At 36.5% G+C, this 24,912-nt stretch overlaps 3 pseudogenes; all 3 read left to right on the top strand.

Moving 5' to 3' along the window:
- The first annotated feature begins 2,933 nt into the window (after positions 1 to 2,933).
- On the top strand, positions 2,934 to 10,749 carry LOC145130398 (alcohol dehydrogenase-like 6; annotated as a pseudogene).
- Positions 10,750 to 11,966: 1,217 nt separating this feature from the next.
- Positions 11,967 to 15,511, top strand: LOC145130397 (alcohol dehydrogenase-like 6; annotated as a pseudogene).
- Positions 15,512 to 20,999: 5,488 nt separating this feature from the next.
- Positions 21,000 to 24,548, top strand: LOC145130396 (alcohol dehydrogenase-like 6; annotated as a pseudogene).
- The last annotated feature ends 364 nt before the right edge of the window (positions 24,549 to 24,912 follow it).

Genomic DNA, 24,912 nt, shown 5'->3' with positions numbered 1-24,912 from the left:
CAACTCTTGCGCCTCAATTGCCTGGGCAAACTCTGCCCGGAATCTTGTCAAAAAGTCAGCCCATGACATAGCATCCACTACTAGAAAAACAGCCTTTTACGACGCGCAATCAATGACACGTGCTGATAGAGGACACGCATTTATGCGTGCCCTAAAAATTGATGTCAGTTTTCCAAAATATGAAGCATAGAGGGCACACATTTTTGCGTGCCCCAAAATTAGTGTCTAATAAAAAAAACACAAAGGGCACCTTAAATAAAATGTGGTCGTCTAACCATGTCGCTTTATAAATTTTAATGAAAGGCGCGTTTCATACAAGGGGGAAATGAAATCCAAAAATTAAAAAGCCCGCTTTGTTTCCACCGCCTGAAAACCCTAGCTCATCCCCGTCGAAAACCCCCTTTCTTTCTTTCTTCTCTCTAGATTCTCAAACCTCCAGCGCTTCACTTCTCTACATCTGCTCTCCAACTTTACTAATTGACTTGAAATTGGTCCTGCATGTGTTGAATTCTCGATTGCTTTTTTAATCTGGTAATTTCCTATCACATGAAACTTCCAATTTGCCTCTATAATCAAATAAAGCTTCAATTACAGATATTATTCGCTAATTACTAGTCAGATGCGATCCATATGATTGTTAATGGTGATAGGATTCTGATTTTATGTTGTCAGATATTTTTGATAGATCATCTTTGATGAGGTGTTGATCTATGTTTTGAGTTTTGAGCAATCTAAAATTGTGTATGCCAGACATGGACCAAAGAAGAGACGGATGAACTGTTTGATTTGTGTGAACGTTTTGATCAGCGATTCTCTGTGATTGCTGATAGATTTTCATCATCTGGAACAATGGAGGAACTGAAGAATCGCTACTATAGTGGTAAGTTATCATTTTCAGTTGCATTTTCATTATTACAACTTAATATTTGTTTGTTTTCTGCAGTTTCTCGTACAATATTGATTGGTATGTATTACAAGGACTGACGTCAAAACCCTAACTTCGATAATGGATGCCAAGGACATTCTAGGAATACCAAAAATTTCACTGCCCATACCACAGGAAAAGAAATCGAGACCCCAAAAGGATTCTCAGAGAAAACCCGATGGCATTTCGCGCCTAGGTTTGTACATTACATGCATACATACCTTTGAGATAATTTGTGTGGTTTCTTGATTTTTTGAAGCATTTATGGTTGTAGGTTTATGCGCTTACAAGTGGTGTGGCGCCTCTTATGCCTTCCATTGATGCCAATCAGTTAAAAAAGCGTCATCAACCTGAAAATGAGAAGGTTGGCTTGTGACCTTTTCTAATTTCTCTCCCAAGTTGCTCAAGTATAATGTCTGTAAAATCATCTTTGCGGTTTATCTCCAATTAACCTTACCACCATGGTCTCTTGAGTGTCTCCTTTAACTTCTATTTTTCTGCTTTCAACTTGTTTGTCTTCAATATTTTATATTGGCTGCATTCTTTTAATGAACTTGATGTTTCTCAGAACCAATTTTGGGCTTTTCTAGCTGTTACCACTTACCAGGCTTCTACATAAGCCCATTATTCATTACTATTATTCATTGGTCATTTTTAAAGAACTTTTGTTGTGGCTTACTCTGTTGTCTATTAAATTTACTTCTATGATTGCAACATACTTTCATTAATTTTTTTCTTATTAACACATTATTTTCTCCACATATACAATACAGGTAGATACGATGGTTTAAAATTCCCAACCTGCAATGAATTTGTGCTCAACTGTCCTAACATAACCACTTTAGCACTAAAAGGATTCAAACTTCATGACTACAAGGCCCGTATGCTGGTGAAGGTACACATAGTGCTTTTCCTATTTCCTACTTAACAACAAGTAACAAGTATTGAAGTATGTTGTTAATATTTCAGGGGCTACAGAAATTGAAACATATTGACCTTTCAACATCTTACTCATTCACAGGTTCCTTTTTAAAGTAAGCAATCATGATCATGAATCAAACAAAATTCTGTTATTTGAGTTGTGGATTGAAATTTTGGAATGATAGGAACCTTAGTGCGAATGGTGGTGGAGATAATTTGGAGGTGATGATTTTAAGGGACTGCATGCATCTCAAGGAAATTGAAGTGGAACGCTTTATGGCAGCTGTTCTTGCAGGAGAATTCAAACACCTCAAACACCTTGTACGTAGTAAACCAAATTCATTCATATTTTTTGTTTTTGTTTTTGTATGAGATGTAATATTTGATAAACGAAAATAAAATATTTTGGAGAACAGGACATATCTAACGGGGAAGGTCTAGCATGTGAGGGTGACTGGTACAATAGATGTTACAGTGCCAGGTAGGCAGAATCATTTATTATTAGTTGAAAATATTTTGTAAAGAAGAAATTTACAAATTGGTTGGGAGTTATATGCAGTTTTATTCCTATAAAGGAAGTATTGGAACAAAGGCCTGATTTCTGTCTGGTAGCAGAATTTCCAGTAGGAAGGTATGATTTTTTGGAGCACCTGTTCGTGCGAATATGAGAAATGATAAACTCACTAACGCTTCAGTCACATAATCTTTACTTCAATCTGTAAACTTTCAAGCCTTTCACTACTTCAATATTTCATTCTCCTGTAATTAATTATTTTCTGTTTTTCTTATTCAGGTTGAAAGTAGTGATCTTATAGCTTATGGACAGATTCCAGAGTTTATAGGACGTTTTCCCATTTTACTTAGTTTATCAGCTCTAACTAACTGAGGACAAACTTATTCAGGTTAATATCACATCACCTATTCTATTCTATGAAACACAAAAGTGCATACAGACTTTACTCTTTTTGCTAATATTTTGTTGATTTGGTTCGAGAGTTCATGGTTTCAGATTTGGTCGTTGGTTTTTGATACGGGTTTGTGATGGTTGATTTCGTGCTCGTTCTTGTTACTGAAAGCTTTAGGAGCAATGGCTAATGTTTTTGAATCCATTACTGCAATGTCCATGAGAAGGTCATGAATATAAAGAAGAATCTTTCCTTGTTACTGAAAGCTTTAGGAGCAATGCCTTTATATATAACATTGGCTATCTCCTAAGAAGACAAGGCTTCACTGGTTAGTCTTTTTTCTTTTTCATTTCTATTTTGCTTAACATATGGATACTCTGTGCTACTTGGCAGGTTCTATATCACGTGCTTGGGGCTATACCCTCCGATCAAGGGTCTGTTGGACCAGCATTAACTGAGTTGTGTCTTGGTTTGCAATCTGAAGAAGTAGCACCTGTATGTAGCATTTTAATTATTAGTAATGTAACCATATTTTCTTGATTCCCTTATACGTGTACGTTTATATAATTTCTATCTCTCATATTTTAAATATTTCCTTTCAGGGGCGTGTTCGGGTTTTGGCATTGATATTGAAGCTATTTTCTACTTCAAATGCAGTTGCATCTTTAACTAAAGTAATAACATCGACAACAATTACTTTTTTTTACCCTTTTGTCACCCTTTATCCTATTCTAACAAATCAATTTTTTCCACATTAATTTTGAAATTAAATTACCAATTTACGCTTAAGAAGAAATAGGATCAAATGTATTTTTTTCTTTATATAGTTATGGATCAAATGTATTTTTTTTTCTTTATATAGTTTAAACATCATGCTAGTGTTACCAACATTCTTATTGTTATTTGTATGTGATACCATTAGTAATCATCTTATTAAAGAAATGGGGAGTGACTTGAAGACATGGGTTTCAGACAGATTGATGTCCCTCTTGGGATATTCACAACCCACACTGGCTTAGTTTATGTAAGTTATCTTCAAGTTTTGTATCATTGTCAAATTTTGATGGCATTTGGAACATGTTTGATTCTTCTCTTAATCTCATGCAGCTAAAAAAGCATCATCACCTTCTGAAACAGTTAGAGAATGTATCCGATGCACTAGCTATAAGTAAAATATCAAATCCATATATAAATTTTATAATATTTTCTTTATTAGTGTTTTACTTGCTATATTTGTGATTGCAAATAATATGCAGTCTACAAAGAGACATTTATCAAAGAGACTTGAAAACTTTGACTGGAATTAGAATACAACACTATCATAAATTTATTCTTGAAAGTACATTGCTATTTTTTACATTAACCCCCTAATTTTTTTTTGCAGGATTGTGGAGAGTGTGGGAGAAGGAGTAACTGAATTTGCAGAAGGTGACCATGTTCTGACATTGTTAATTGGAGAATGCATGAATTGCAAGCAATGTGTTTATGGAAAAAGCAACATCTGCCAAAAACTAGGGTTTTGAAAGAAAAGGTGTAATGCATAGTGATCAAAAAACTCGGTTTTCTGTCAAGGGGAAGCCCATTTATCACTATTGTGCTGTTTCTAGTTTTAGTGAATATACAGTTATTAATTCTGGATGTGCTGTAAAAATGACCAAAACTGCCCCTCTAGAAAAAGTTTGCCTCCTCAGTTGTGGAACAGCAGCACGTAAACAAACTTTGTAAAACAGAAATTTGCATAATTGGTCCCTCAAGTTTCAAGGTTGCAAATTTGGTCCTTTTGTGGTTTTTGTCCCTTCTCAAAATGAAAAAGACTGTTTTGCCCTTGTGATATATATATATATATATATATATATATATATATATTAAATTGCAAATTTGGTCCTTTTGGCATACTTTTGTTGTGATTTTGGTCCCTCCTCAACTTGAAAAAGACTATTTTGCTCTTCTGATGTATTTTCTAGATAATTTTAAATAAGGGACCCCTCTTTTTAGTCATTTGAAAAGAAAATCCAAAAGAAATTACGTAAGGGCAAAATAGTCTTTTCAAGTTGGAACAGGGACGAAAATCGCAACAAAAGTATGCCAAATTTGAAAATTTAAAACTTGAGGGACCAAAACCAAAGAAAAAGGCAAACCACAGGGACCAATTTTGCATTTTTCATAAATAAGAAAATTTTGAAAAGAAATATTGTAAATAGAATTGTTTTTATAGGTTTGGGTGCAGCTTGGAGTGTTGCTAATGTTTCTAAAGGATCAACAGTTGCGATTTTTGGTTTGGGAACTGTAGGGTTATCTGTAAGTATCTAAACCTGTTTTTATATCATTTTTATTGGTTAATTGAAATGTCAATTGATTAGGTTGCACAAGGTGCTAAAATAAGGGGCGCATCTAGGATAATTGGGGTGGACACTAATCCTGAAAAGAAAGAGAAAGGTAATAACACACGATTTATTTTCATAACAAGGGCTAAATCTAACAAGTCTTTCTTGATGTGATTAGTATAAAAATTGTTCATTAATAATGATTTTTGTTATTTGTGCAGCAAAAGCTTTTGGAGTAACAGATTTCATCAACCCAAATGACATTGATGAGACAGTTCAACAGGTACACTAGTACTATGTTGATGTTAATAAATACTCCAATAATAAGATTAATAAGGATAATATAGTTGATTTCTTATATTTATGATTTCAGGCTATCAAGCGACTTACAGATGGTGGTGTAGACTATTCATTTGAATGCATTGGAGACACTGAGATGATAAATACAGCTTTGCATTCTTTCTGTGATGTAACCTAACTAACTCCTTTCTTAATCTCTTAATCTTTAAAAGGTAAAAAAAAAGATGATTATTTTTGTCATTAATTTATTAGGAGTGGGGTGTGACGGTTACTCTTGGGGTTCCTAAGACAAACCCAAATGTAGCATGTCATTATGGATTATTTCTTACTGGAAGAACACTAAAAGGGTCTCTTTTTGGAGGATGGAAACCAAAATCAGATATTCCCAGGTAATAAGTACACTTCTTTCAAACGATGTAAGTCTCCTACTTTACAATTTATATAAAATTAATAGTTTCAACATTTTATCATAATTTTATAATTAAAAATGTTTATAATTCGAGTTTTACTTTACACTGGTAAATGATGTAAGGTCGAATCTTAATTAAATATCAGTGTTGTAAAAATCGGTCTAGGCGGCCGATTAATCAGCGCCTAGGTGCTTGGCGGCCACCAACTGCCTACGAATAGGTGTTAGAAGGTTAATTAATCGGCCTTAGTCAATATCGGTCAAAATCGGTCCAAATCGGACTAAATCGGACCCTAATCGGACCAGTTAAATTTAAGAAACGCGCTAGCTCAAAGGAGCCAGCTTGCTAACATAGCTTAGATTGGTTTTCTAAGAGATACAAGCTTTTTTTATAGAATAAGTCTGCCTCTAAAGAATGCTCCCACCAGCGATGTGGGATGGACTTATAACTGTTTCATATCTCCACTTTACATCTCGTTCTTCCCTACTTTGCATCTCGTTCTTCTTAAGGAGAATTTGAGTTCTATCACCGACCCACCCTTCTTCTCGAACAGGGAAGGTATCACGACTCTAGTGTACAAAGGATAGTTCTTCTCCCTGATTCAATTGCTTCAATCTATGAAGGTTCTTCTCCCTAATTCCATCTCCGACGCCATGTAAAGCTGATTTTAACGAGGATAATTCTTATCCCTGATTCAGTTGCTTCAATCTACGAAGGTTAGTTCTTCTCGGTGACTCGGATTAACGAGGATGCAGGTGGCGGTTGGAGCAGGTGGCGGAAATCGCGTCGACACGAACCTCGCAGGTTAGTTATTCAATCACGACTCAGCGCCTTTGGTCTTAATTCTTTCGACTCAATCCTTGTTGATCAATGATTCGATTGGATGATTTTTTGGAAACTATCCGACTAGGCTATTGCAAGCTACTTCTTTGAGCCCGATTTTTGCAATTGCATATTGTTTATTAAGTTCCCTTACTTCCAGCAGCAGCTGAAGGGTCCAGTAAATGGTTTGGTCTAGGCTTTCATTGTATTTTGTTCAGTATGAGTCTGTAACACAGTTCTTGAGTTGTTTATGTGTTTTAGATCGGTAAGTGTGTTTACGACCGTAAACAGAGTTTACGACCGTAAACAGAGTTTACGGCCGTAAACATGTTTACTTATGAACTCACAAACTTAAATACTTATGAACTCACAAACTTAAATGTTGATACTCTCTTTCAAAATAACTTGTATTCTCAGGAAACCAATAGACATGTACACTGGCTCAGGTTTTGAGAAGACGAAGCATGTTCAAGACTCGTCTTTTATTTTTGCTATACATTTTTGGTGTCATACATCTATACAAAGAACACACATGTATTAACTATATTATTAATGCAATGGATGTTGTTGCTTGTTTTACTATTGTGCATTGTTATGATATTGTACATGACGTTCTCCGCCCCCGAATGTTTCCGCCATCTCGGTTTGGGGGTGTGACAGATAACCATACAGTCGTCCCTCGCGAATTCCAAACGAAATCCTCATATGTAAATAGTTGCCATTAGTTATCTTGCCACTGTGGCTCTAACGACCTTCTAACCCAACCGATCGGGTCTATTCGTCGAATCCTGACGTCACCAAATCCAAGGTTAAAAGTGATTGTTACTTGACCAATGGTAGCCTTATATCACAACGACCTTAAACAGTCTATCACTTCCTTGATCCCATGACTGCAATGATGTTCCTACAGTCGTATCACTGGCTCAACCACGTCTGATTCATCTGGGGAAATCCGTAGACCAATCCGTGGATTTGCCACGCCCTCACTGCTGCACCCGAACTGGTGGGTACTATTGTTCCTTCCGCAATCTAACAACACGCTCATGCTATCTACCAACCTAGTGAATGCTACAACTACACCCGCAATATCACAACACTCTAGCACAATCTGCCAACCTTGTGAATGCTACAGCTACACCCGTAGACTTACAGCTCTCTGACACTATCTGCCAACATTATGAATGCTACAGCTACACCCAAAGACTTACAACACTCTAACACTATCTGTCAACCTTGTGAATGCTACGGCTACACCCGCAGACTTACAACACTTTCTCAACCTTGTGAATGCTACGGCTACACCCGCAGACTTACAACACCCTAACACTATCTGGCTGCTAGTGAATGCTACGTCTATCTCGTAGTCTTACTACACTTTCCACACTATCTGGCTGCTGATTACTAATCCAAACACATCCAACGTCAAGCATACACACCCTAACATCCCAAACTGAACTCATGTCCTGAGTGGAATCCCTAACCTGATTCCTTAAGGCCTGCTATCAAACATTCCGAGAAGGCGATCTCATTATTGGCAAGTTTTCGAACTTCCAACTCACATTATCCTCAATCCATATAGCCGCTTGGTTTGTCTTCCTTTCTGACAAGGATGCGAAACTTATCCCAGTTTCAAAACTGATCTTGCTTCTGGATCCCTAGACGATTCTCCCCCACTTAGATTCGACTAAGTCTTCACAATACATGAAAATTGAAGAATTCCTAATCCTCACTTTCCAACGATCGATCCGATGACAACCAACTCTTACCAACTAGCGCTCCGTTACTAGCTAATCAATAACGATTACTAAGACCACCGAATCTTGTCGATGTTGGATAACCATCCTGCGGAACCCTGACTGCAGACCTTCCACAGAACACCCCTGATCCGATCTCGACGATAAACCAAGATGCCATTGTACACTCCCAACCCGCAATTAGGGAAATGACCTTTCACTACCTGCTAATAGTTTTCGGCATGCAAATGGCATATGACCTCACTTGAAGATATAATCCTAACACAAACATGGAAACAACCCAAGTGTACACTTACCCAAACCCTTGGAACGAAAAACTCCATCGTGTAGTTTCCCGCAAGTGTTGTACCGAATCTGGCCCTGCTGGCCTCTTAAAAGCTGATCTGAATTCTTGGGTCTCTCCCCGGGACCCTCCAATATATGCACATGATCTGGTCCCCTCTTCCTAATGTGCTCCCAATCAGTCTCCCGGTCTCGAGCTCTAGAAATCATATCATTCAGGGTCTCGCACCCCGAGATACTCGCGATCTCCCTGATATCATTCTGATGTATGTCATGATGTCTTACCTTCTTCATTTCCTAATTTGTTTCTTACTGCGGTACCAAATAAGCTCTCACCCGAGACTTGGCAGTGATCTCTGCCACAGTCTCAGTAGTTTGGCAGAGACCTAACAACTCTTGCGCCTCAATTGCCTGGGCAAACTCTGCCCGGAATCTTGTCAAAAAGTCAGCCCATGACATAGCATCCACTACTAGAAAAACAGCCTTTTACGACGCGCAATCAATGACACGTGCTGATAGAGGACACGCATTTATGCGTGCCCTAAAAATTGATGTCAGTTTTCCAAAATATGAAGCATAGAGGGCACACATTTTTGCGTGCCCCAAAATTAGTGTCTAATAAAAAAAACACAAAGGGCACCTTAAATAAAATGTGGTCGTCTAACCATGTCGCTTTATAAATTTTAATGAAAGGCGCGTTTCATACAAGGGGGAAATGAAATCCAAAAATTAAAAAGCCCGCTTTGTTTCCACCGCCTGAAAACCCTAGCTCATCCCCGTCGAAAACCCCCTTTCTTTCTTTCTTCTCTCTAGATTCTCAAACCTCCAGCGCTTCACTTCTCTACATCTGCTCTCCAACTTTACTAATTGACTTGAAATTGGTCCTGCATGTGTTGAATTCTCGATTGCTTTTTTAATCTGGTAATTTCCTATCACATGAAACTTCCAATTTGCCTCTATAATCAAATAAAGCTTCAATTACAGATATTATTCGCTAATTACTAGTCAGATGCGATCCATATGATTGTTAATGGTGATAGGATTCTGATTTTATGTTGTCAGATATTTTTGATAGATCATCTTTGATGAGGTGTTGATCTATGTTTTGAGTTTTGAGCAATCTAAAATTGTGTATGCCAGACATGGACCAAAGAAGAGACGGATGAACTGTTTGATTTGTGTGAACGTTTTGATCAGCGATTCTCTGTGATTGCTGATAGATTTTCATCATCTGGAACAATGGAGGAACTGAAGAATCGCTACTATAGTGGTAAGTTATCATTTTCAGTTGCATTTTCATTATTACAACTTAATATTTGTTTGTTTTCTGCAGTTTCTCGTACAATATTGATTGGTATGTATTACAAGGACTGACGTCAAAACCCTAACTTCGATAATGGATGCCAAGGACATTCTAGGAATACCAAAAATTTCACTGCCCATACCACAGGAAAAGAAATCGAGACCCCAAAAGGATTCTCAGAGAAAACCCGATGGCATTTCGCGCCTAGGTTTGTACATTACATGCATACATACCTTTGAGATAATTTGTGTGGTTTCTTGATTTTTTGAAGCATTTATGGTTGTAGGTTTATGCGCTTACAAGTGGTGTGGCGCCTCTTATGCCTTCCATTGATGCCAATCAGTTAAAAAAGCGTCATCAACCTGAAAATGAGAAGGTTGGCTTGTGACCTTTTCTAATTTCTCTCCCAAGTTGCTCAAGTATAATGTCTGTAAAATCATCTTTGCGGTTTATCTCCAATTAACCTTACCACCATGGTCTCTTGAGTGTCTCCTTTAACTTCTATTTTTCTGCTTTCAACTTGTTTGTCTTCAATATTTTATATTGGCTGCATTCTTTTAATGAACTTGATGTTTCTCAGAACCAATTTTGGGCTTTTCTAGCTGTTACCACTTACCAGGCTTCTACATAAGCCCATTATTCATTACTATTATTCATTGGTCATTTTTAAAGAACTTTTGTTGTGGCTTACTCTGTTGTCTATTAAATTTACTTCTATGATTGCAACATACTTTCATTAATTTTTTTCTTATTAACACATTATTTTCTCCACATATACAATACAGGTAGATACGATGGTTTAAAATTCCCAACCTGCAATGAATTTGTGCTCAACTGTCCTAACATAACCACTTTAGCACTAAAAGGATTCAAACTTCATGACTACAAGGCCCGTATGCTGGTGAAGGTACACATAGTGCTTTTCCTATTTCCTACTTAACAACAAGTAACAAGTATTGAAGTATGTTGTTAATATTTCAGGGGCTACAGAAATTGAAACATATTGACCTTTCAACATCTTACTCATTCACAGGTTCCTTTTTAAAGTAAGCAATCATGATCATGAATCAAACAAAATTCTGTTATTTGAGTTGTGGATTGAAATTTTGGAATGATAGGAACCTTAGTGCGAATGGTGGTGGAGATAATTTGGAGGTGATGATTTTAAGGGACTGCATGCATCTCAAGGAAATTGAAGTGGAACGCTTTATGGCAGCTGTTCTTGCAGGAGAATTCAAACACCTCAAACACCTTGTACGTAGTAAACCAAATTCATTCATATTTTTTGTTTTTGTTTTTGTATGAGATGTAATATTTGATAAACGAAAATAAAATATTTTGGAGAACAGGACATATCTAACGGGGAAGGTCTAGCATGTGAGGGTGACTGGTACAATAGATGTTACAGTGCCAGGTAGGCAGAATCATTTATTATTAGTTGAAAATATTTTGTAAAGAAGAAATTTACAAATTGGTTGGGAGTTATATGCAGTTTTATTCCTATAAAGGAAGTATTGGAACAAAGGCCTGATTTCTGTCTGGTAGCAGAATTTCCAGTAGGAAGGTATGATTTTTTGGAGCACCTGTTCGTGCGAATATGAGAAATGATAAACTCACTAACGCTTCAGTCACATAATCTTTACTTCAATCTGTAAACTTTCAAGCCTTTCACTACTTCAATATTTCATTCTCCTGTAATTAATTATTTTCTGTTTTTCTTATTCAGGTTGAAAGTAGTGATCTTATAGCTTATGGACAGATTCCAGAGTTTATAGGACGTTTTCCCATTTTACTTAGTTTATCAGCTCTAACTAACTGAGGACAAACTTATTCAGGTTAATATCACATCACCTATTCTATTCTATGAAACACAAAAGTGCATACAGACTTTACTCTTTTTGCTAATATTTTGTTGATTTGGTTCGAGAGTTCATGGTTTCAGATTTGGTCGTTGGTTTTTGATACGGGTTTGTGATGGTTGATTTCGTGCTCGTTCTTGTTACTGAAAGCTTTAGGAGCAATGGCTAATGTTTTTGAATCCATTACTGCAATGTCCATGAGAAGGTCATGAATATAAAGAAGAATCTTTCCTTGTTACTGAAAGCTTTAGGAGCAATGCCTTTATATATAACATTGGCTATCTCCTAAGAAGACAAGGCTTCACTGGTTAGTCTTTTTTCTTTTTCATTTCTATTTTGCTTAACATATGGATACTCTGTGCTACTTGGCAGGTTCTATATCACGTGCTTGGGGCTATACCCTCCGATCAAGGGTCTGTTGGACCAGCATTAACTGAGTTGTGTCTTGGTTTGCAATCTGAAGAAGTAGCACCTGTATGTAGCATTTTAATTATTAGTAATGTAACCATATTTTCTTGATTCCCTTATACGTGTACGTTTATATAATTTCTATCTCTCATATTTTAAATATTTCCTTTCAGGGGCGTGTTCGGGTTTTGGCATTGATATTGAAGCTATTTTCTACTTCAAATGCAGTTGCATCTTTAACTAAAGTAATAACATCGACAACAATTACTTTTTTTTACCCTTTTGTCACCCTTTATCCTATTCTAACAAATCAATTTTTTCCACATTAATTTTGAAATTAAATTACCAATTTACGCTTAAGAAGAAATAGGATCAAATGTATTTTTTTCTTTATATAGTTATGGATCAAATGTATTTTTTTTTCTTTATATAGTTTAAACATCATGCTAGTGTTACCAACATTCTTATTGTTATTTGTATGTGATACCATTAGTAATCATCTTATTAAAGAAATGGGGAGTGACTTGAAGACATGGGTTTCAGACAGATTGATGTCCCTCTTGGGATATTCACAACCCACACTGGCTTAGTTTATGTAAGTTATCTTCAAGTTTTGTATCATTGTCAAATTTTGATGGCATTTGGAACATGTTTGATTCTTCTCTTAATCTCATGCAGCTAAAAAAGCATCATCACCTTCTGAAACAGTTAGAGAATGTATCCGATGCACTAGCTATAAGTAAAATATCAAATCCATATATAAATTTTATAATATTTTCTTTATTAGTGTTTTACTTGCTATATTTGTGATTGCAAATAATATGCAGTCTACAAAGAGACATTTATCAAAGAGACTTGAAAACTTTGACTGGAATTAGAATACAACACTATCATAAATTTATTCTTGAAAGTACATTGCTATTTTTTACATTAACCCCCTAATTTTTTTTTGCAGGATTGTGGAGAGTGTGGGAGAAGGAGTAACTGAATTTGCAGAAGGTGACCATGTTCTGACATTGTTAATTGGAGAATGCATGAATTGCAAGCAATGTGTTTATGGAAAAAGCAACATCTGCCAAAAACTAGGGTTTTGAAAGAAAAGGTGTAATGCATAGTGATCAAAAAACTCGGTTTTCTGTCAAGGGGAAGCCCATTTATCACTATTGTGCTGTTTCTAGTTTTAGTGAATATACAGTTATTAATTCTGGATGTGCTGTAAAAATGACCAAAACTGCCCCTCTAGAAAAAGTTTGCCTCCTCAGTTGTGGAACAGCAGCACGTAAACAAACTTTGTAAAACAGAAATTTGCATAATTGGTCCCTCAAGTTTCAAGGTTGCAAATTTGGTCCTTTTGTGGTTTTTGTCCCTTCTCAAAATGAAAAAGACTGTTTTGCCCTTGTGATATATATATATATATATATATATATATATATATATTAAATTGCAAATTTGGTCCTTTTGGCATACTTTTGTTGTGATTTTGGTCCCTCCTCAACTTGAAAAAGACTATTTTGCTCTTCTGATGTATTTTCTAGATAATTTTAAATAAGGGACCCCTCTTTTTAGTCATTTGAAAAGAAAATCCAAAAGAAATTACGTAAGGGCAAAATAGTCTTTTCAAGTTGGAACAGGGACGAAAATCGCAACAAAAGTATGCCAAATTTGAAAATTTAAAACTTGAGGGACCAAAACCAAAGAAAAAGGCAAACCACAGGGACCAATTTTGCATTTTTCATAAATAAGAAAATTTTGAAAAGAAATATTGTAAATAGAATTGTTTTTATAGGTTTGGGTGCAGCTTGGAGTGTTGCTAATGTTTCTAAAGGATCAACAGTTGCGATTTTTGGTTTGGGAACTGTAGGGTTATCTGTAAGTATCTAAACCTGTTTTTATATCATTTTTATTGGTTAATTGAAATGTCAATTGATTAGGTTGCACAAGGTGCTAAAATAAGGGGCGCATCTAGGATAATTGGGGTGGACACTAATCCTGAAAAGAAAGAGAAAGGTAATAACACACGATTTATTTTCATAACAAGGGCTAAATCTAACAAGTCTTTCTTGATGTGATTAGTATAAAAATTGTTCATTAATAATGATTTTTGTTATTTGTGCAGCAAAAGCTTTTGGAGTAACAGATTTCATCAACCCAAATGACATTGATGAGACAGTTCAACAGGTACACTAGTACTATGTTGATGTTAATAAATACTCCAATAATAAGATTAATAAGGATAATATAGTTGATTTCTTATATTTATGATTTCAGGCTATCAAGCGACTTACAGATGGTGGTGTAGACTATTCATTTGAATGCATTGGAGACACTGAGATGATAAATACAGCTTTGCATTCTTTCTGTGATGTAACCTAACTAACTCCTTTCTTAATCTCTTAATCTTTAAAAGGTAAAAAAAAAGATGATTATTTTTGTCATTAATTTATTAGGAGTGGGGTGTGACGGTTACTCTTGGGGTTCCTAAGACAAACCCAAATGTAGCATGTCATTATGGATTATTTCTTACTGGAAGAACACTAAAAGGGTCTCTTTTTGGAGGATGGAAACCAAAATCAGATATTCCCAGGTAATAAGTACACTTCTTTCAAACGATGTAAGTCTCCTACTTTACAATTTATATAAAATTAATAGTTTCAACATTTTATCATAATTTTATAATTAAAAATGTTTATAATTCGAGTTTTACTTTACACTGGTAAATGATGTAAGGTCGAATCTTAATTAAATATCAGTGTTGTAAAAATCGGTCTAGGCGGCCGATTAATCAGCGCCTAGGTGCTTGGCGGCCACCAACTGCCTACGAATAGGTGTTAGAAGGTTAATTAATCGGCCTTAGTCAATATCGGTCAAAATCGGTCCAAATCGGACTAAATCGGACCCTAATCGGACCAGTTAAATTTAAGAAACGCGCTAGCTCAAAGGAGCCAGCTTGCTAACATAGCTTAGATTGGTTTTCTAAGAGATACAAGCTTTTTTTATAGAATAAGTCTGCCTCTAAAGAATGCTCCCACCAGCGATGTGGGATGGACTTATAACTGTTTCATATCTCCACTTTACATCTCGTTCTTCCCTACTTTGCATCTCGTTCTTCTTAAGGAGAATTTGAGTTCTATCACCGACCCACCCTTCTTCTCGAACAGGGAAGGTATCACGACTCTAGTGTACAAAGGATAGTTCTTCTCCCTGATTCAATTGCTTCAATCTATGAAGGTTCTTCTCCCTAATTCCATCTCCGACGCCATGTAAAGCTGATTTTAACGAGGATAATTCTTATCCCTGATTCAGTTGCTTCAATCTACGAAGGTTAGTTCTTCTCGGTGACTCGGATTAACGAGGATGCAGGTGGCGGTTGGAGCAGGTGGCGGAAATCGCGTCGACACGAACCTCGCAGGTTAGTTATTCAATCACGACTCAGCGCCTTTGGTCTTAATTCTTTCGACTCAATCCTTGTTGATCAATGATTCGATTGGATGATTTTTTGGAAACTATCCGACTAGGCTATTGCAAGCTACTTCTTTGAGCCCGATTTTTGCAATTGCATATTGTTTATTAAGTTCCCTTACTTCCAGCAGCAGCTGAAGGGTCCAGTAAATGGTTTGGTCTAGGCTTTCATTGTATTTTGTTCAGTATGAGTCTGTAACACAGTTCTTGAGTTGTTTATGTGTTTTAGATCGGTAAGTGTGTTTACGACCGTAAACAGAGTTTACGACCGTAAACAGAGTTTACGGCCGTAAACATGTTTACTTATGAACTCACAAACTTAAATACTTATGAACTCACAAACTTAAATGTTGATACTCTCTTTCAAAATAACTTGTATTCTCAGGAAACCAATAGACATGTACACTGGCTCAGGTTTTGAGAAGACGAAGCATGTTCAAGACTCGTCTTTTATTTTTGCTATACATTTTTGGTGTCATACATCTATACAAAGAACACACATGTATTAACTATATTATTAATGCAATGGATGTTGTTGCTTGTTTTACTATTGTGCATTGTTATGATATTGTACATGACGTTCTCCGCCCCCGAATGTTTCCGCCATCTCGGTTTGGGGGTGTGACAGATAACCATACAGTCGTCCCTCGCGAATTCCAAACGAAATCCTCATATGTAAATAGTTGCCATTAGTTATCTTGCCACTGTGGCTCTAACGACCTTCTAACCCAACCGATCGGGTCTATTCGTCGAATCCTGACGTCACCAAATCCAAGGTTAAAAGTGATTGTTACTTGACCAATGGTAGCCTTATATCACAACGACCTTAAACAGTCTATCACTTCCTTGATCCCATGACTGCAATGATGTTCCTACAGTCGTATCACTGGCTCAACCACGTCTGATTCATCTGGGGAAATCCGTAGACCAATCCGTGGATTTGCCACGCCCTCACTGCTGCACCCGAACTGGTGGGTACTATTGTTCCTTCCGCAATCTAACAACACGCTCATGCTATCTACCAACCTAGTGAATGCTACAACTACACCCGCAATATCACAACACTCTAGCACAATCTGCCAACCTTGTGAATGCTACAGCTACACCCGTAGACTTACAGCTCTCTGACACTATCTGCCAACATTATGAATGCTACAGCTACACCCAAAGACTTACAACACTCTAACACTATCTGTCAACCTTGTGAATGCTACGGCTACACCCGCAGACTTACAACACTTTCTCAACCTTGTGAATGCTACGGCTACACCCGCAGACTTACAACACCCTAACACTATCTGGCTGCTAGTGAATGCTACGTCTATCTCGTAGTCTTACTACACTTTCCACACTATCTGGCTGCTGATTACTAATCCAAACACATCCAACGTCAAGCATACACACCCTAACATCCCAAACTGAACTCATGTCCTGAGTGGAATCCCTAACCTGATTCCTTAAGGCCTGCTATCAAACATTCCGAGAAGGCGATCTCATTATTGGCAAGTTTTCGAACTTCCAACTCACATTATCCTCAATCCATATAGCCGCTTGGTTTGTCTTCCTTTCTGACAAGGATGCGAAACTTATCCCAGTTTCAAAACTGATCTTGCTTCTGGATCCCTAGACGATTCTCCCCCACTTAGATTCGACTAAGTCTTCACAATACATGAAAATTGAAGAATTCCTAATCCTCACTTTCCAACGATCGATCCGATGACAACCAACTCTTACCAACTAGCGCTCCGTTACTAGCTAATCAATAACGATTACTAAGACCACCGAATCTTGTCGATGTTGGATAACCATCCTGCGGAACCCTGACTGCAGACCTTCCACAGAACACCCCTGATCCGATCTCGACGATAAACCAAGATGCCATTGTACACTCCCAACCCGCAATTAGGGAAATGACCTTTCACTACCTGCTAATAGTTTTCGGCATGCAAATGGCATATGACCTCACTTGAAGATATAATCCTAACACAAACATGGAAACAACCCAAGTGTACACTTACCCAAACCCTTGGAACGAAAAACTCCATCGTGTAGTTTCCCGCAAGTGTTGTACCGAATCTGGCCCTGCTGGCCTCTTAAAAGCTGATCTGAATTCTTGGGTCTCTCCCCGGGACCCTCCAATATATGCACATGATCTGGTCCCCTCTTCCTAATGTGCTCCCAATCAGTCTCCCGGTCTCGAGCTCTAGAAATCATATCATTCAGGGTCTCGCACCCCGAGATACTCGCGATCTCCCTGATATCATTCTGATGTATGTCATGATGTCTTACCTTCTTCATTTCCTAATTTGTTTCTTACTGCGGTACCAAATAAGCTCTCACCCGAGACTTGGCAGTGATCTCTGCCACAGTCTCAGTAGTTTGGCAGAGACCTAACAACTCTTGCGCCTCAATTGCCTGGGCAAACTCTGCCCGGAATCTTGTCAAAAAGTCAGCCCATGACATAGCATCCACTACTAGAAAAACAGCCTTTTACGACGCGCAATCAATGACACGTGCTGATAGAGGACACGCATTTATGCGTGCCCTAAAAATTGATGTCAGTTTTCCAAAATATGAAGCATAGAGGGCACACATTTTTGCGTGCCCCAAAATTAGTGTCTAATAAAAAAAACACAAAGGGCACCTTAAATAAAATGTGGTCGTCTAACCATGTCGCTTTATAAATTTTAATGAAAGGCGCGTTTCATACAAGGGGGAAATGAAATCCAAAAATTAAAAAGCCCGCTTTGTTTCCACCGCCTGAAAACCCTAGCTCATCCCCGTCGAAAACCCCCTTTCTTTCTTTCTTCTCTCTAGATTCTCAAACCTCCAGCGCTTCACTTCTCTACATCTGCTCTCCAACTTTACTAATTGACTTGAAATTGGTCCTGCATGTGTTGAATTCTCGATTGCTTTTTTAATCTGGTAATTTCCTATCACATGAAACTTCCAATTTGCCTCTATAATCAAATAAAGCTTCAATTACAGATATTATTCGCTAATTACTAGTCAGATGCGATCCATATGATTGTTAATGGTGATAGGATTCTGATTTTATGTTGTCAGATATTTTTGATAGATCATCTTTGATGAGGTGTTGATCTATGTTTTGAGTTTTGAGCAATCTAAAATTGTGTATGCCAGACATGGACCAAAGAAGAGACGGATGAACTGTTTGATTTGTGTGAACGTTTTGATCAGCGATTCTCTGTGATTGCTGATAGATTTTCATCATCTGGAACAATGGAGGAACTGAAGAATCGCTACTATAGTGGTAAGTTATCATTTTCAGTTGCATTTTCATTATTACAACTTAATATTTGTTTGTTTTCTGCAGTTTCTCGTACAATATTGATTGGTATGTATTACAAGGACTGACGTCAAAACCCTAACTTCGATAATGGATGCCAAGGACATTCTAGGAATACCAAAAATTTCACTGCCCATACCACAGGAAAAGAAATCGAGACCCCAAAAGGATTCTCAGAGAAAACCCGATGGCATTTCGCGCCTAGGTTTGTACATTACATGCATACATACCTTTGAGATAATTTGTGTGGTTTCTTGATTTTTTGAAGCATTTATGGTTGTAGGTTTATGCGCTTACAAGTGGTGTGGCGCCTCTTATGCCTTCCATTGATGCCAATCAGTTAAAAAAGCGTCATCAACCTGAAAATGAGAAGGTTGGCTTGTGACCTTTTCTAATTTCTCTCCCAAGTTGCTCAAGTATAATGTCTGTAAAATCATCTTTGCGGTTTATCTCCAATTAACCTTACCACCATGGTCTCTTGAGTGTCTCCTTTAACTTCTATTTTTCTGCTTTCAACTTGTTTGTCTTCAATATTTTATATTGGCTGCATTCTTTTAATGAACTTGATGTTTCTCAGAACCAATTTTGGGCTTTTCTAGCTGTTACCACTTACCAGGCTTCTACATAAGCCCATTATTCATTACTATTATTCATTGGTCATTTTTAAAGAACTTTTGTTGTGGCTTACTCTGTTGTCTATTAAATTTACTTCTATGATTGCAACATACTTTCATTAATTTTTTTCTTATTAACACATTATTTTCTCCACATATACAATACAGGTAGATACGATGGTTTAAAATTCCCAACCTGCAATGAATTTGTGCTCAACTGTCCTAACATAACCACTTTAGCACTAAAAGGATTCAAACTTCATGACTACAAGGCCCGTATGCTGGTGAAGGTACACATAGTGCTTTTCCTATTTCCTACTTAACAACAAGTAACAAGTATTGAAGTATGTTGTTAATATTTCAGGGGCTACAGAAATTGAAACATATTGACCTTTCAACATCTTACTCATTCACAGGTTCCTTTTTAAAGTAAGCAATCATGATCATGAATCAAACAAAATTCTGTTATTTGAGTTGTGGATTGAAATTTTGGAATGATAGGAACCTTAGTGCGAATGGTGGTGGAGATAATTTGGAGGTGATGATTTTAAGGGACTGCATGCATCTCAAGGAAATTGAAGTGGAACGCTTTATGGCAGCTGTTCTTGCAGGAGAATTCAAACACCTCAAACACCTTGTACGTAGTAAACCAAATTCATTCATATTTTTTGTTTTTGTTTTTGTATGAGATGTAATATTTGATAAACGAAAATAAAATATTTTGGAGAACAGGACATATCTAACGGGGAAGGTCTAGCATGTGAGGGTGACTGGTACAATAGATGTTACAGTGCCAGGTAGGCAGAATCATTTATTATTAGTTGAAAATATTTTGTAAAGAAGAAATTTACAAATTGGTTGGGAGTTATATGCAGTTTTATTCCTATAAAGGAAGTATTGGAACAAAGGCCTGATTTCTGTCTGGTAGCAGAATTTCCAGTAGGAAGGTATGATTTTTTGGAGCACCTGTTCGTGCGAATATGAGAAATGATAAACTCACTAACGCTTCAGTCACATAATCTTTACTTCAATCTGTAAACTTTCAAGCCTTTCACTACTTCAATATTTCATTCTCCTGTAATTAATTATTTTCTGTTTTTCTTATTCAGGTTGAAAGTAGTGATCTTATAGCTTATGGACAGATTCCAGAGTTTATAGGACGTTTTCCCATTTTACTTAGTTTATCAGCTCTAACTAACTGAGGACAAACTTATTCAGGTTAATATCACATCACCTATTCTATTCTATGAAACACAAAAGTGCATACAGACTTTACTCTTTTTGCTAATATTTTGTTGATTTGGTTCGAGAGTTCATGGTTTCAGATTTGGTCGTTGGTTTTTGATACGGGTTTGTGATGGTTGATTTCGTGCTCGTTCTTGTTACTGAAAGCTTTAGGAGCAATGGCTAATGTTTTTGAATCCATTACTGCAATGTCCATGAGAAGGTCATGAATATAAAGAAGAATCTTTCCTTGTTACTGAAAGCTTTAGGAGCAATGCCTTTATATATAACATTGGCTATCTCCTAAGAAGACAAGGCTTCACTGGTTAGTCTTTTTTCTTTTTCATTTCTATTTTGCTTAACATATGGATACTCTGTGCTACTTGGCAGGTTCTATATCACGTGCTTGGGGCTATACCCTCCGATCAAGGGTCTGTTGGACCAGCATTAACTGAGTTGTGTCTTGGTTTGCAATCTGAAGAAGTAGCACCTGTATGTAGCATTTTAATTATTAGTAATGTAACCATATTTTCTTGATTCCCTTATACGTGTACGTTTATATAATTTCTATCTCTCATATTTTAAATATTTCCTTTCAGGGGCGTGTTCGGGTTTTGGCATTGATATTGAAGCTATTTTCTACTTCAAATGCAGTTGCATCTTTAACTAAAGTAATAACATCGACAACAATTACTTTTTTTTACCCTTTTGTCACCCTTTATCCTATTCTAACAAATCAATTTTTTCCACATTAATTTTGAAATTAAATTACCAATTTACGCTTAAGAAGAAATAGGATCAAATGTATTTTTTTCTTTATATAGTTATGGATCAAATGTATTTTTTTTTCTTTATATAGTTTAAACATCATGCTAGTGTTACCAACATTCTTATTGTTATTTGTATGTGATACCATTAGTAATCATCTTATTAAAGAAATGGGGAGTGACTTGAAGACATGGGTTTCAGACAGATTGATGTCCCTCTTGGGATATTCACAACCCACACTGGCTTAGTTTATGTAAGTTATCTTCAAGTTTTGTATCATTGTCAAATTTTGATGGCATTTGGAACATGTTTGATTCTTCTCTTAATCTCATGCAGCTAAAAAAGCATCATCACCTTCTGAAACAGTTAGAGAATGTATCCGATGCACTAGCTATAAGTAAAATATCAAATCCATATATAAATTTTATAATATTTTCTTTATTAGTGTTTTACTTGCTATATTTGTGATTGCAAATAATATGCAGTCTACAAAGAGACATTTATCAAAGAGACTTGAAAACTTTGACTGGAATTAGAATACAACACTATCATAAATTTATTCTTGAAAGTACATTGCTATTTTTTACATTAACCCCCTAATTTTTTTTTGCAGGATTGTGGAGAGTGTGGGAGAAGGAGTAACTGAATTTGCAGAAGGTGACCATGTTCTGACATTGTTAATTGGAGAATGCATGAATTGCAAGCAATGTGTTTATGGAAAAAGCAACATCTGCCAAAAACTAGGGTTTTGAAAGAAAAGGTGTAATGCATAGTGATCAAAAAACTCGGTTTTCTGTCAAGGGGAAGCCCATTTATCACTATTGTGCTGTTTCTAGTTTTAGTGAATATACAGTTATTAATTCTGGATGTGCTGTAAAAATGACCAAAACTGCCCCTCTAGAAAAAGTTTGCCTCCTCAGTTGTGGAACAGCAGCACGTAAACAAACTTTGTAAAACAGAAATTTGCATAATTGGTCCCTCAAGTTTCAAGGTTGCAAATTTGGTCCTTTTGTGGTTTTTGTCCCTTCTCAAAATGAAAAAGACTGTTTTGCCCTTGTGATATATATATATATATATATATATATATATATATATATATTAAATTGCAAATTTGGTCCTTTTGGCATACTTTTGTTGTGATTTTGGTCCCTCCTCAACTTGAAAAAGACTATTTTGCTCTTCTGATGTATTTTCTAGATAATTTTAAATAAGGGACCCCTCTTTTTAGTCATTTGAAAAGAAAATCCAAAAGAAATTACGTAAGGGCAAAATAGTCTTTTCAAGTTGGAACAGGGACGAAAATCGCAACAAAAGTATGCCAAATTTGAAAATTTAAAACTTGAGGGACCAAAACCAAAGAAAAAGGCAAACCACAGGGACCAATTTTGCATTTTTCATAAATAAGAAAATTTTGAAAAGAAATATTGTAAATAGAATTGTTTTTATAGGTTTGGGTGCAGCTTGGAGTGTTGCTAATGTTTCTAAAGGATCAACAGTTGCGATTTTTGGTTTGGGAACTGTAGGGTTATCTGTAAGTATCTAAACCTGTTTTTATATCATTTTTATTGGTTAATTGAAATGTCAATTGATTAGGTTGCACAAGGTGCTAAAATAAGGGGCGCATCTAGGATAATTGGGGTGGACACTAATCCTGAAAAGAAAGAGAAAGGTAATAACACACGATTTATTTTCATAACAAGGGCTAAATCTAACAAGTCTTTCTTGATGTGATTAGTATAAAAATTGTTCATTAATAATGATTTTTGTTATTTGTGCAGCAAAAGCTTTTGGAGTAACAGATTTCATCAACCCAAATGACATTGATGAGACAGTTCAACAGGTACACTAGTACTATGTTGATGTTAATAAATACTCCAATAATAAGATTAATAAGGATAATATAGTTGATTTCTTATATTTATGATTTCAGGCTATCAAGCGACTTACAGATGGTGGTGTAGACTATTCATTTGAATGCATTGGAGACACTGAGATGATAAATACAGCTTTGCATTCTTTCTGTGATGTAACCTAACTAACTCCTTTCTTAATCTCTTAATCTTTAAAAGGTAAAAAAAAAGATGATTATTTTTGTCATTAATTTATTAGGAGTGGGGTGTGACGGTTACTCTTGGGGTTCCTAAGACAAACCCAAATGTAGCATGTCATTATGGATTATTTCTTACTGGAAGAACACTAAAAGGGTCTCTTTTTGGAGGATGGAAACCAAAATCAGATATTCCCAGGTAATAAGTACACTTCTTTCAAACGATGTAAGTCTCCTACTTTACAATTTATATAAAATTAATAGTTTCAACATTTTATCATAATTTTATAATTAAAAATGTTTATAATTCGAGTTTTACTTTACACTGGTAAATGATGTAAGGTCGAATCTTAATTAAATATCAGTGTTGTAAAAATCGGTCTAGGCGGCCGATTAATCAGCGCCTAGGTGCTTGGCGGCCACCAACTGCCTACGAATAGGTGTTAGAAGGTTAATTAATCGGCCTTAGTCAATATCGGTCAAAATCGGTCCAAATCGGACTAAATCGGACCCTAATCGGACCAGTTAAATTTAAGAAACGCGCTAGCTCAAAGGAGCCAGCTTGCTAACATAGCTTAGATTGGTTTTCTAAGAGATACAAGCTTTTTTTATAGAATAAGTCTGCCTCTAAAGAATGCTCCCACCAGCGATGTGGGATGGACTTATAACTGTTTCATATCTCCACTTTACATCTCGTTCTTCCCTACTTTGCATCTCGTTCTTCTTAAGGAGAATTTGAGTTCTATCACCGACCCACCCTTCTTCTCGAACAGGGAAGGTATCACGACTCTAGTGTACAAAGGATAGTTCTTCTCCCTGATTCAATTGCTTCAATCTATGAAGGTTCTTCTCCCTAATTCCATCTCCGACGCCATGTAAAGCTGATTTTAACGAGGATAATTCTTATCCCTGATTCAGTTGCTTCAATCTACGAAGGTTAGTTCTTCTCGGTGACTCGGATTAACGAGGATGCAGGTGGCGGTTGGAGCAGGTGGCGGAAATCGCGTCGACACGAACCTCGCAGGTTAGTTATTCAATCACGACTCAGCGCCTTTGGTCTTAATTCTTTCGACTCAATCCTTGTTGATCAATGATTCGATTGGATGATTTTTTGGAAACTATCCGACTAGGCTATTGCAAGCTACTTCTTTGAGCCCGATTTTTGCAATTGCATATTGTTTATTAAGTTCCCTTACTTCCAGCAGCAGCTGAAGGGTCCAGTAAATGGTTTGGTCTAGGCTTTCATTGTATTTTGTTCAGTATGAGTCTGTAACACA

This window comes from Lactuca virosa, chromosome 8, assembly GCF_052849685.1.
Source record: "Lactuca virosa cultivar CGN04683 chromosome 8, Lactuca_virosa_CGN04683_v6, whole genome shotgun sequence".
Lineage (NCBI taxonomy): Eukaryota > Viridiplantae > Streptophyta > Magnoliopsida > Asterales > Asteraceae > Lactuca > Lactuca virosa.
This window is presented reverse-complemented; position numbering and strand designations above follow the sequence as displayed.